Below are 13,697 nucleotides of genomic sequence, written 5' to 3' on the forward strand. Positions count from 1 at the left end.
AAAAAGTGTTAAGTTTTTAACGACATTGCCTAATGAAGCAGTATTTCTGTCTCTGTGTAGGATTCCCCTGCTAGGTAGTTGCTATTTGCTGTTACATGCTTTGAACTGTGCATCGGCTTTTACAGCTTGTCATTGGTGGTGATGTTTGTTTCTGTGTTTCTAGAGGCTCATTTAATAGTTATCCATCTGTTAGCAGGCACAGGACCGAGAGATGGACAACAGTATAAAAACAGATGTCATTCAAAACACTCTATGGTCTCGGTTGCACTTTGGAGTGGTTTAAAACAGTTTTATATAATTGTTTGTACAAGAACATTAAACTAAATATACATTAGAACTGCCTCTTTTGATGTCTGCAAACTGGAACAAATGCTTCATCTGACAGAGCAAAGATATGATAGTGACATGTGTCAGCTCATCATTTGTGTCTCTCAACATATTTATGCTATTTTAATATTTTTATGTATATCTGACCAATATCTTATAAACATACATACACACATACATACACTTCACTCAGACATTGTATAGCAGGGTGATAAGCAGAGAAGGGTTACTAGGATGATTGCTGAAATGGAGGGATTGTCTTACAAACAAAGGTTAATCAGATTGGGACTGTACTCACTGGAGTTTAGAAGAATAAGAGGTGATCTCATTGAAAGATATAAGGTTCAGAAGGAGTTTGACAGGGTCTCCTCTCATGGGAGAGTCTCAGACTAGAAGGCACAGTCTCAAATTTAAGGGGCACCAATTTAAGACTGAGATGAGGAGGAATTTCTTCTTTCAGAGGGTTGTAAGTCTTTGAAACTCAGCGGTCTGTGGGGCCAGAGTTCTTCTGTATATTTAAGGCTGAGATAGATAGATACTTGATCAGTCAGGGAATCAAGGTTTACGGGGTAAAAGGCAGGAAATTGTATGTGAAGTATGTCAGATTAGCTATGATCCTATTGAATGGTGGAGTAGGCTCAAGGTGCCGAACGGCAAAAGTGGGTACTGCAGACACTGGAGATCAGAGTCAAGATTAGAGTGGTGCTGGAAGAGCACAGCAGGTCAGGCAGCATCCGAGGAGCAGGAAAATCAATGTTTCAGGCAAAAGCCCTTCATCCTTTTCCAGCATCAGTCTAGCCTTGACTCAAGGAGCTGAACGGTCTAGGCCTGTCCCTATTTCGTATGATCTGAACAGTTGATGCATTGTGCTTCTGCCAGCTCTTTGGTAAAGTGTAAGCACTTTACAACCTTTAGGACTCAACAACCTCAGAGCATGAACACTTTCTTCCACTTTCATTATCCACCCCAAAGTCTTTCTTACATTTTGTTGGCTTTGTTTCCAATAGAGCCAACATATGTTCTCCTATCCACCTACCATTAACATCTATTTTATATCAGTCTTGCCATTAACTAAAAATCACTCCCTTTGTCTATTCTACATTAGTACAATAACTGTTCGGTCTATTGATGCAACCAGACCTGTTGAGTCCTTTAGCACTTACTGGTTTTTATTTCAGATTCCAACATCTGCAGCACTTCTGTTTAGTAAAGCTATCCAGTTAATCTCACAACCCTTAATCTTCCCCAACAGCCCTGCAAATGTTTCCCCTTCAAGAATTTATCCAATTCCCTTTAGAAAGTTACTATTAAACATTCTCCTGGGATTTTCTATTTTAGGTCATAACAGCTCATTACCTAACAACTGCACCTTGTTGCTCCCTCTCGTTCTTTTACCAATCACTTTAGACCATAAGACATAGGAGTGGAAGTAAGGCCATTCGGCCCATCGAGTCCACTCCGCCATTCAATCATGGCTGATGCGCATTTCAGCTCCACTTACCAGCGTTCTCCCCGTAGCCCTTAATTCCTCTAGACAACAAGAATCTATCAATCTCGGCCTTGAAGACACTTAGCGTCCCGCCTTCCATTGCACTCCGTGGCAATGAATTCCACAGGCCCACCACTCTCTGGCTGAAGAAATGTCTCCGCATTTCTGTTTTGAAATGACCCCCTCTAATTCTAAGGCTGTGTCCACGGGTCCTAGTCTCCTCGTCTAACGGAAACAATTTCCTAGCATCCACCTTTTCCAAGCCATGTATTATTTTGTACGTCTCTATTAAGTCTCCCCTTAATCTTCTAAACTCCAACGAATACAATCCCAGTATCCTCAGCTGTTCCTCATATGTTAGACCTGACATTCCAGGGATCATCCGTGTGAATCTCCGCTGGACACATTCCAGTGCCAGTATGTCCTTCTTGAGGTGTGGGGACCAAAACTGGACACAGTACTCCAAATGGGGCCTAACCAGAGCTTTATAAAGTCTTAGTAGTACTTCTCTGCTTTTATATTCCAACCCTCTTGAGATAAGAGACAACATTGCATTCGCTTTCTTAATCACGGACTCAACCTGCATGTTTACCTTTAGAGAATCCTCGACTAGCACTCCCAGATCCCTTTGTGCTTTGGCTTTATTAATTTTCTCACCATTTAGAAAGTAGTCTATGCTTTTATTCTTTTTGCCAAAGTGCAAGACCTCGCACTTGCTCACGTTAAATTCCATCAGCCATTTCCTGGACCACTCTCCCAACCTGTCCAGATCCTTTTGTAGCCTCCCCACTTCCTCAGTACTACCTGCCTGTCCACCTAACTTCATATCATCGGCAAACTTCGCTAGAATGCCCCCGGTTCCCTCATCCAAATCATTAATATATAATGCGAACAGCTGTGGCCCCAGCACCGAACCCTGCGGGACACTGCTCGTCACCGGCTGCCATTCTGAAAAAGAACCTTTTATCCCAACTCTCTGCCTTCTGTTAGACAGCCAATCCTCAATCCATCCCAGCAGCTCACCTCGAACACCATGGGCCCTCACCTTGCTCAGCAGCCTCCCGTGTGGCACCTTATCAAAGGCCTTTTGAAAGTCTAGATAGACCACATCCACTGGGTTTCCTTGGTCTAACCTACTTGTTACCTCTTCAAAAAATTCCAACAGGTTTGTCAGGCATGACCTCCCTTTACTAAATCCATGTTGACTTGTTCTAATCAGACTCTGCTCATCCAAGAATTTAGAAACCTCATCCTTAATGATGGATTCTAGAATTTTACCAACAATCGAGGTTAAGCTGATTAGCCTATAATTTTCCATCTTTTGCCTTGATCCTTTCTTGAACAAGGGGGTTACAACAGCCATCTTCCAATCATCCGGGACCTTTCCTGACTCCAGTGACTCTTGAAAGATCTCAACCAATGCCTCTGCTATTTCCTCAGCCACCTCTCTCAGAACTCTAGGATGTATCCCATCGGGGCCAGGAGATTTATCAATTTTAAGACTTTTTAACTTTTCTAGCACTATCTCTTTCGTAATGGCAACCATACTCAACTCAGCCCCGTGACACCCTTTAATTTTTGGGATATTACTCATGTCTTCCACTGTGAAAACTGACGCAAAGTACTTGTTAAGTTCTCCTGCTATTTCCTTATCTCCCATCACTAGGCTTCCTGCATCAGTTTGAAGTGGCCCAATGTCTACTTTTGCCTGTCGTTTGTTTCTTATGTACTGAAAGAAACTTTTACTATTATTTCTAATATTACTGGCTAGCCTACCTTCATATTTGATCCTCTCATTTCTTATTACACTCTTTGTTATCCTCTGTTTGCTTTTGTATCCTTCCCAATCTTCTGATTTCCCACTGTTCTTAGCCACTTTATAGGATCTCTCTTTTTCTTTAATACATTTCCTGACTTCCTTTGTCAGCCAAGGTTGTCTAATCCCTCCCCGGTTAATCTTTCTTTAACTCGATATCATCTCATTATCTATCCCTTGCTGTTCATTTTTTTTCTATTTCATCTATCAAAATCCTGCGTGATTTGAAATACATCTTTTGAATCACCCCTTAAACTTCTTGTTGTAAGGGTTAGGACCATAGTTACTTTAATCTTCACACATCTGAAGGTTTTCACCTTTAGTCTCACGTTATTAATGCTGAATTGTAACACTTTGTAAAATCTTCCTTCCTCAATTTGGCCACAAACACCAGATGACATCTGATAAGTGATTCACAAAGATTTAAATATATGTCACTCTCTTGCTTTCATGCAGCAGAATACCTCTATTTTCAAAGCTCTTGTCAGACTGTGAAGTGAATTTCTTTTGCATTTTTTTCCTGTTAATAATAGAGACTGTATGTATAAACATATATAACAAGAATTCACTCCCCTCAACTGGTGGCAATGAAGTGTACATCGTCCTGCTCCTCAACTGCCCCAACTACTTCCCAAATTGACATTTCTTGTTACGAAGCTACAAACTTTTAATAAGAAATCTCAAAATATTATATAAAGAATAGTATATGACTTTAAAATGGAAACTAAATAACATTAGCAGCCCTCTATTATGACATTCCATCTTAGCAAAACCTATATATTTCCTATGATGTGCTTGACAGAAAGAAATGTAATAATAGATACTTTAGAATTCTTTAATTTTAATGTTATTTGACTTTGAATACTGCAGTCACCCTCAGTTAGTTTCCATTCTTCTTAAACCACAAGGGCAAATCATTGAGTCCAATGAATGTTAAACTCTTGGATAATTCATAAGCTTGGACATTTGAAACTGACACCCAATAAATGATTTAATTTGAATCATTGAAAAACTCAACAGGAAGAAGTGAACACATTGGTTCTGCAGGATTGCATACCTTGTTATGAGTTCACAGGGCAACATTATTGTGAGCTCAATAAGCCAAATGGTAACAGGGACAGCAGTTCATGATGGAGGGCTCATCGGGACACTAATAATGAGTTCCAGGGACTTGAAGTGAAAGGGAGGAGCAGCAGGCAATGTCTCAATCACTGACTGGCCTTGAAAAAAACATTACAAGCTGAGAGATGGTGTAACCAGTTTGATGAGTTTTTCAGTTCTCGCTTGGAGAGAAAATCTAACTCTGTGGACATCAAATATGCTCTGGCTCACATACAACTACAAGCATACAGCAATGTAGTTGACTGTTCACTGAGCACTGAAATAGCCTGACAGCCCTATTAGTTGCAAAGGTAATGGTTAGGATAGGGGTCCCAGACACACTGACTCTCACTAGGGTAAAAGGTCTCTTCCCCCCCACACACAGACTCTCACTGGGGTACGGGGTCCTACGCACACACACTGACTCTCACTGGGATACAGTCCCACACACACGCACTGACTCTCACTGGGGTACAGTCCAACACACACACTGACTCTCACTGGGGTAAAGAGTCCCACACACACACTGACTCTCACTGGGTACTGGGTCCCACACTGACTTTCACTGGGGTACAGGGTCCCACAACACTCTCACTGGGATATGGGTTCCCACACACACATAATGACTCTCACTGTGGTATGGGGTCCTACATACACACACTGACTCTCACTGGGGTACAGGGTCCCCCCCCCCCACACACTGACTCTCACTGGGATACAGTCCCACACACACACACACTGACTCTCACTGGGGTACGGGGTCCCATACACTGACTTTCACTGGGGTACAGGGTCACACACACACACACACACTGACTCTCACTGGGGTCCAGGGTCCCACAAACACACACACACAGATTCTCACCGGGGTATGTGGTCTCACACACACACACTGACTCTCACTAGGGTACGGGGTCCCACACACACAGACTCTCACTGGGGTACGGGGTCCTATACACACACACTGACTCTCACTGGGGTATGGGGACACACACACTGACTCTCACTGGGGTACAGGCTCCCCCATACACACACAGACTCTCACTGGGGTATGGGGTCACAGACACACTGACTCTCACTGGGGTATGGGGTCCTACACACACACACTGACTCTCACTGGGGTATGGGGTCCTACACACACACACTGACTCTCACTGGGGTACAGGGTCCCACACACAGACTCTCACTGGGGTACTGGGTCCCACACACACACACAGACTCTCACTGGGGTACGGGGCCCCACACGCAACTGACTCTCACAGGGGTATGGGGTCCCACACACACGCACTGACTCTCACTGGGGTACAGGGTCCCCCACACTGACTCTTACTGAGGTACAATCCCACACACACTCTCACTGGGGTACTGTCCCACATACACTGACTCTCACTGATGTACATGGTCTCACACACACTAACTCTCATTGGGTACAGGGTCCCACACACACACACTGACTCTCACTGGGACAAAGTCCCACAGATGCTGACTCACAGAGGTACAATCCCCTAGGTACTGAATGTCACCACACACAATTCCTGTGCTGATCAATCATGTGATAACTTGTCATACTTTGACAATACAGTTAATTTTGCCTAAATTACTTGCTGAGGTTTTCTCTTTCTTCCACAGTGCACTGAGAACTGTGACTGCAATCAAGATTGCTTTGTATAAATATTGCTATTTTTGTTCAAACTGTGTAACTGTGTTTCATTAATGCATGGAAACCTCTGACACCCATGTGCCCTCAATCGCATTAAGTCGAGGGAATACAATCAGCATGGTCCCTGAATAAATTCAGATAATTAATTCAGATTCTGATTAGATTCAGATAATTAATCCTAAGCAACTGTTGACACAGGTTCCAGGTCAATGTTGTGACAGAAACAGTTTCCTCTTCAAATATGTTTAATAGAAATTAATTTATTTTTTACAAGCCCATTGGTTCTTGTAAAGCCGAATGTAAAACCAGAAATATCTGAATAAGAATCCCTTCCCTAAAGTGTAGGAGTTCTCTCTTTCTCTTTCACTCTCACACACATACACACAACACTCTATCACAAGGACTAACTCTCCCCCCACCATTTGCATATCTCCCTTTATCATTCTCATTCTCAAATTCATCCCCTTTTCTCTCCCTTTAAAAACACAGGTTCTCCCCTTATTTCTCCCCCTTCTCACTTTCATCCCCTCTCTCTACCTCTTTCACAATCAGCTTCACTCTCCTTCTGTCGCATACACGCTCCATCCTCTCTCTGACCCCCATCCTTTTTCTCACTTTCATTCCCCTACCTCATTCTCCATCATCCTTTCTCTCTAACCTCTTACTGTTCCTCTCTCACCTTTTGTCTCACTCACTGAAGACAACAGTTTAAGTCTTTTCTATGTTTAGTTGGACAACATTTCTTCCCACCCAGCATTGGATGTCATATGGGTGGTCAGATAGTGTAAGAATCAAGAGAAGTGGTGATGATGGAGAGCTGGGTGTTTTTCAGTGTTCATATGAAAACTGCCATTGTCTTGTGGATGGGTTGGGGTACGTGCAGTGTGTGGGAGGGAGCCCAGGACAGACCCTTGGGGTACACACGAGGGAATAGTGTGGGAACACAATGATAAGCCATTTCATAACTTCACATGGTCTGCAGCCAATCAAGAAAGCAGCTCACCACCACTTCCTTTTTGCAATGAGGGAAGATCAATAAATGTTGGCCAAACCAGCAACACCCATATCCCATGAATGGATTTTAATTTAAATGTAATATAGAAACATTGAAAATAGGAACAAAAATAGGCGATGTGAATCTGTTCCATCATTCAGTAGGATGATGACTAATCATCCAGCTCTGTACCCTGTTCCCAGTTTTGCCTCATACCCTTTGATCTCTTTAGCCCTAAGAACTATATCTAGCTCCTTCTTGAAAACATACATTGGTCCGGACTCAACTGCTTCCTGTGGCAAGAAGTCCACATCACTCTTTGGGTGAAGAAATTTCTCACCTCAGTCCTGGATGGCTTATACTATATCCTTAGACTGTGACCCCTGGTTCTGGACTCCCTGGTCATCGAGAACATCCTTCCTATATTTACCTTGTCTAGTCCTATTAGAATTTTATACAATTCTATGAGAGTCCCTCTACCACCATGCACTCTCCCCCCCCCTCCACCGTCCCACCACTCAATCTTCAAAATACCTGTGAACGTATACATAACTAATTCAACATCTCCCCATATGTCAGTTCTGCCATCACAGGAATCTGTCTTGCAAACCCATTGTTGGACTCCCTCCACAACCAAAAAATCCTTCCTCAGATAAGGAAACCACAAATACATGCCATACTCCTTTTGTGGTCTGACCAAGGCCTTGTACAATTGTGACAAGACATCCCTGCTCCTGTGAATCCTCTCACTATGAAGGCCAACATACCATTTGCCTTCTTCATCACCTGCTGTGTGCTTACTTTCAGTAACTGGTATATAAGGACCACCCCTTTTCCTAACCTATCATCATTAAGGTAATAATCTGCCTTCCTGTTTCTTCTGCCATGCATTTGCTTATTCATTCAGCTTGTCCAAATCATATTGAAGCATCACTGCATTCTCTTCATCGTTCGTCCTCCCACCCAGTTTCATATCAGCTGCAAACTTGGAAATATTACATTTAGTTCCCCCTCATTTAAATTATTAATACACATTGTGAATAGCTGGGATCCAAATATTTATCCCTACAGTTCCCCATCAGTCACTGCCTGCCACTCAGAAAAAGATATTTATTCTTACTCATTATTTCCTGTCTGCTAGCCTGCCCTTTATCTGTGTCAGTACACTTCCCCAATCCCATACACTCTAATCTTGCATGCAAATCTCTTTTGTGAGAGCTTGTCAAAAGCTTGTCAAAAGTCCAAGTAAACCACATCCACTGGCTTCCCCTTATCAATTCTGCTGATTATATCATGGCTTCAATCAAGATAGTTAACAGAGGAACCAGGTGAGTACAGTCTCATGATGGACACAGTTGGAGGAGGAGGATGTGGTCAACCATGTCAAAGAGTGCAGGTACATCAGGAAGAATTAGGAGAAAAATGTTAGGTCTCTCACTCCCTTCCTTTCTCTCCCAATCCTGCTCTCTCTGCCTCTCACCCACTCTTTAGAGAGGCCATGAGCTCAGTTAGTTGCATCCCTGCTTCTGACCTAGAGCTCTGGCTTCAAATCGCCTACCTGAATGGTTGACCTCAGAGGAGCTCCCCATACTTATGGTTCAAAGAGGATCTCTCGGTAATACACATCACATGCCTGTGCAGGAATTTGAAACTCCAGCCCATCAAATAAAAATCTGCTTCCTCCATATGCTAAGATGTATTTTGAAAATACTCCCTTCATCTCAACTCTTATGAGAGGCAACAGCCTCTTTCTTCCTATTAGCCATGTAGGATTAATAGATAATCTGACATTTTATGATTGATTTAGTTTGGTTTTAATTTCACAGTTAAAGTATACTCATCGATCAATTCAATGTTCTATTATTCTGCTTGGGTACAGGGAATCCCTGATTTATCTATGTGTGACTTATGAACATGATCCCATACAGGGGTGTAATATTAATGATCCAACATTCAAATGTTTCCTGTACGTATGAACTGCTATTTTATATCATCCTGCATTCTATTCGGGGTTGCGTACAAATTGGCTTGTGAACAGACTCAAGAACAAAACGTATTTACAACACAGGAGTGCCTATATAGTCAATGCAGATCTCAGTACTGTAACATCATATAAGTCTACTTAGCTGCATTGGCTTAATCTATACTGCATCAGGAAATCAACCAACATAATCAAAGGCCCCTCCCACCCTGATTATACTCTTTTCCACCCTCTTCTGTTGGGCAAGATATAAAAGTTTGTGTACACATACAAACAGATTCAAGAATAGCTTTTTCTCTACTGTTATCAGAATTCTGAAAGGTCCCCTTTAATGTTAATATTGATGTCTATTTCCACCTTTTCAGCAGCTGTAACACTAAATCCTGCACTCTGTTCTGTTGCCCTGATGCACTTGTATAGTATAATCTGTCTGTAAGGCGTGTAAGACCAACACTTTTCACTGTACCTCAGTACACATGACAGTCATAAATCAAATCAAATCATTTAACAAAGAAATGTACTGTGGGATTGTATATCGTCCTTGTACTAGTGCATTAGAAGTATAGCAATTGAGTAAATGTGACCTTTCTATCAGAGTTAACTTTGTGATGGTTTGTAATTGTATAATCCCTTAGACTTTAGTACAATTTTTTGAGGTTAGTATTGCTTGTATTATTTTTGCTTTAGTAAGTATAAAGAATTACATAAACTATTTCCAAACATTCAAAATGGCAAAAACAAATCAATTAGAATGAATGACTCGAAGGAAAAAAGCACTTGGCCAGTACTAAGTTATGTGTCTGTTTTAATGGGAACTTTGCCAACATAGACAACGTTGAGGCATGAGTTCAAGGTTATCAATATTTGAGTCCTGATTACATATATTTGCCTTTTCCTCTACCAAAGAACACAGCAAACTATCCTTTTATGAATAGATTAGATTCCATACGGTGTGGATATAGCCCTCTGGCCCAATAAATCCACACCAACCCTCCAAAGAGCAACCCACCCAGACCCATTCCCCTACATTTACTCCTGACTAATCCACCTAACAGTACAGGCAATTTAGCATGGCCAATTCACCTACCCTACACATCTTTGGACTGTGGGAGGAAACCAGAGCACCTGGAGGACACCCACACAAACTCCACACAGATAGCTGCCCAAGGTGGGAATTGAACCTGGGTCCCTAGTGCTATGAGGCAGCAGTGCTAACCACTGAGCCACCGTGCTGCCCAGCAAATTGACAAAAGCAAAATGTATTGAAGAGAATAGGCCCATAGATAATTGACAATTGAAGGAATCAGTCAGGGGATAGTAGGAAGTGGTATCAGTTAATGTCCAATTCCCTTAAAAGTCAAATGAAGGTTGATCATGTGGCCTTTCAACTAATTATCAATAGGTCTCACTAAGCCTAGACCAATCAGAATGCAACACTGTAATTGATCATGCTGTAGGTTGTGACTGGCATGGAGTTAATAAGCAACAGCTTTTGGTGACCACTGTGTGTAAGGATTGGATTATCCTTCTGTCTGATTGGAAGTAGAAGGCTCTTGTGGCATTGGAGCCAGTGCCTGAAGCAGAACCAGGAAGCAAGAGCCATCGCGCACCTATAAAGTTGCTGCCTGCTTCAATGGGTATTAGTTAGTTATTAGTAGAACCTAAAGTTCCTAAAATACTACACTTAATTATCTCCTCTAAGTCTAAGGTTCTATACCATCTTCTTAAAATATTTGAGGTGGTCTGGCTTGGTCCATAACAGGGAATAGAGTAGGGAGGTTCAGTTGAGAGTTGATAAACTATGACGCTGGAGAAAGCACAGCAGGTCAGGCAGCATCTGAGGAGAAAGAGAGTTGACGTTTCGGGCAGGTCCTGATGGAGGGTTCCTGCCCAAAATGTCGACTCTCCTGTTCCTCAGATGCTGCCTAATCTGCGGTGCTTTTTCCAGCGTCCCACTTTATCGACTCTGACTCTCCAGCATCTGCAGTCCTCACCATCTCCTAGGTTCTGGAAATGTACGTGCAATGGACTCATTCTTCACTGCATGTTCAACTCATTCTTTTGGCGTGCCCACAACAGCTCAACAACAGCTTTTAAAGAGTTAGTCATGGGTTATTTCTTCACAATTTTACTCAAAGCAATGTGGTGCTTTCAATGAAAGTGGGATAAACTCACATATGCTGGTGACAGGAAAAATACAAAGGAACAAGAAGATTGGCCAATCAAATATAAAGCATGGTACTTCTTCAATAATGTAGAAATGTCACATGAGTTAAAAAGCATCAAATCATTAATCAGAGGCTTACCTTTTATTTCTTATGGATAAGATTAAGTTGTAGGCAGAGACTTTCTGAAGCTATATTAGTACAAGAACAAATTAACAAGCTTATCATTCAGTGAAGAGCAATGCAATTATTTCTGCTCTTTTTTAATTCATAATAGTATTGCTTTTCAAGTTTCATATCAGTTTTCTAGCTTCAATTAATAAAACATCGCCATCAATTTGTCAGGCGTTTTGTTAATTGGCTGTCCATGACATTATTTGGTTATATTAACTGTTACATCTGACTGAGTTTATTAGCTCCAGTCACAATTTAAATAGACAGGTTAGAAAGACTGGTGGCATAGCGGTAACATTGTAGGGTGAGTAATCTACTAACCTCAGGCTAATGCCCTGAGACATGTGTTCAAATTCCACTATCAACAGTGAGAGGAATTTAAGTTTGATTAATTAGTACTTATGAAATTAACAACTAAATTCTATGATGGTGACCATGAATTAACATTTATTTTTGTTTGAAAACCATCTGATTCTCTAAAGTCCAATAGGGAAGGGAATCTGCCATCCTTGACTGGCCTGCTCCGAATGTGACCCGAGACCCACAGCAATGTGGTTGACTCTTAACTGACCTCTGAAATGGCCCCTCAGTTCAGGGCAATTAGGGATCAGCAATAAGTGCTGGCCTTGCTGGTAATATGTGCAACTCGTAAGAAGAGTTAAACTTGGACGGAGCTCAAAGTCAATTCATTCAGAAAGCTCATCATATGGTAAACAGTGGGAATTCGACTTGGGAGTGTGTGCTATCTTGAAACTGAATTACATTTACAAGTAGAATAAACTGGAGTAGAAGTCTGATAACAGGTTTTGCACAGATAGCCATATGCAAATTAATAGGTATCTACAGACAAGAGAGTCTATTTTTACTGAATGTCTTGCTAACTGCCTGACTTACCCTGTAGGGATGCAATCTCATGCCTGTGTTTCTCTGACAGCAACATATGTAACTGGGGTTCACAGTTGGATCCTTACATCCCAATTTCCTCCCTTTTGGTTAAATTTTGATATCAATTGAAGAATCATTGAGTCACAGTGCAGGAGGTAGCAGTTCAAGGAGATAATGGCCTAAGGATGGGATGAAGATGTATGTGTTCTGAAGGTGTTAAATAAGTGTCAAGGTGACTGGTACGGTAAACGACAGGTACATTTCATTGCCAATAGTACACCGAGCAACATACAAGTCCAAAGAGGCATCTGAATTAGATTTTATTGTCACACGTACTCAAGTGCAAAAGTAGAGCAGTACAGTGAAAAGTGTACAATGTCGCCACACAAGGTGCCATCTTAGGTACAAAGTACCTCGTTACAAATCTTAGATACTAAAATATATTAGATACAAAAATAGAGAAATAAAGAAATAAGCTAAAAGTTCTACATTTCAGTTCTTCATAGTAAAAATTAGGAAAATAAAAAAAAGTTAGAAGATAAACATTACAGTTCTTTTATAGTCTGCCGTCACTCCACGCCGAGGGATTTCCAAACATGGAAGACTCCACTCAAAGTCAGGCTATTTAAATGTCCAAACAAGTTACTGAAGCCTGTTTGATGCTGCCTTCAGAAAGATGGTTTGCACGGAGACCAACCAGGACAAATCTATCCTCAGTCATTGGCTTCAACCTTCCTCTGAGATACCACTCTTACTTTAGAATAGAGTCGAAGAGTGTGGTGCTGGAAAAGCACAGCCGGTCAGGTAGCATCGAGGAGCAGGAGAGTTGATGTTTCCTGATGAAGGGCTTTTGCACAAAACAGCGACTCTCCTGCTCCTCAAATGCTGCCAGACCAACTATACTTTTCCAGCACCATACTCTTCGACTCTGATCTCCAGCATCTGCAGGCCTCACTTTCTCTTACTTTAGAACGGGGTTAGTTAAAAATCACACAACACCAGGTTATAGTCCAACAGGTTTATTTGGAAGTACAAGCTTTCAGAGCTAGCTAACTGACGAAGGAGCAGCGCTCCGAAAGCTTGTACTTCCAAATAAACCTGTTGG

Source organism: Chiloscyllium plagiosum, unplaced genomic scaffold (genome assembly GCF_037043375.1).
Source record: "Chiloscyllium plagiosum isolate Xiang-an unplaced genomic scaffold, Cpla_swu_hap1 HiC_scaffold_16, whole genome shotgun sequence".
Lineage (NCBI taxonomy): Eukaryota > Metazoa > Chordata > Chondrichthyes > Orectolobiformes > Hemiscylliidae > Chiloscyllium > Chiloscyllium plagiosum.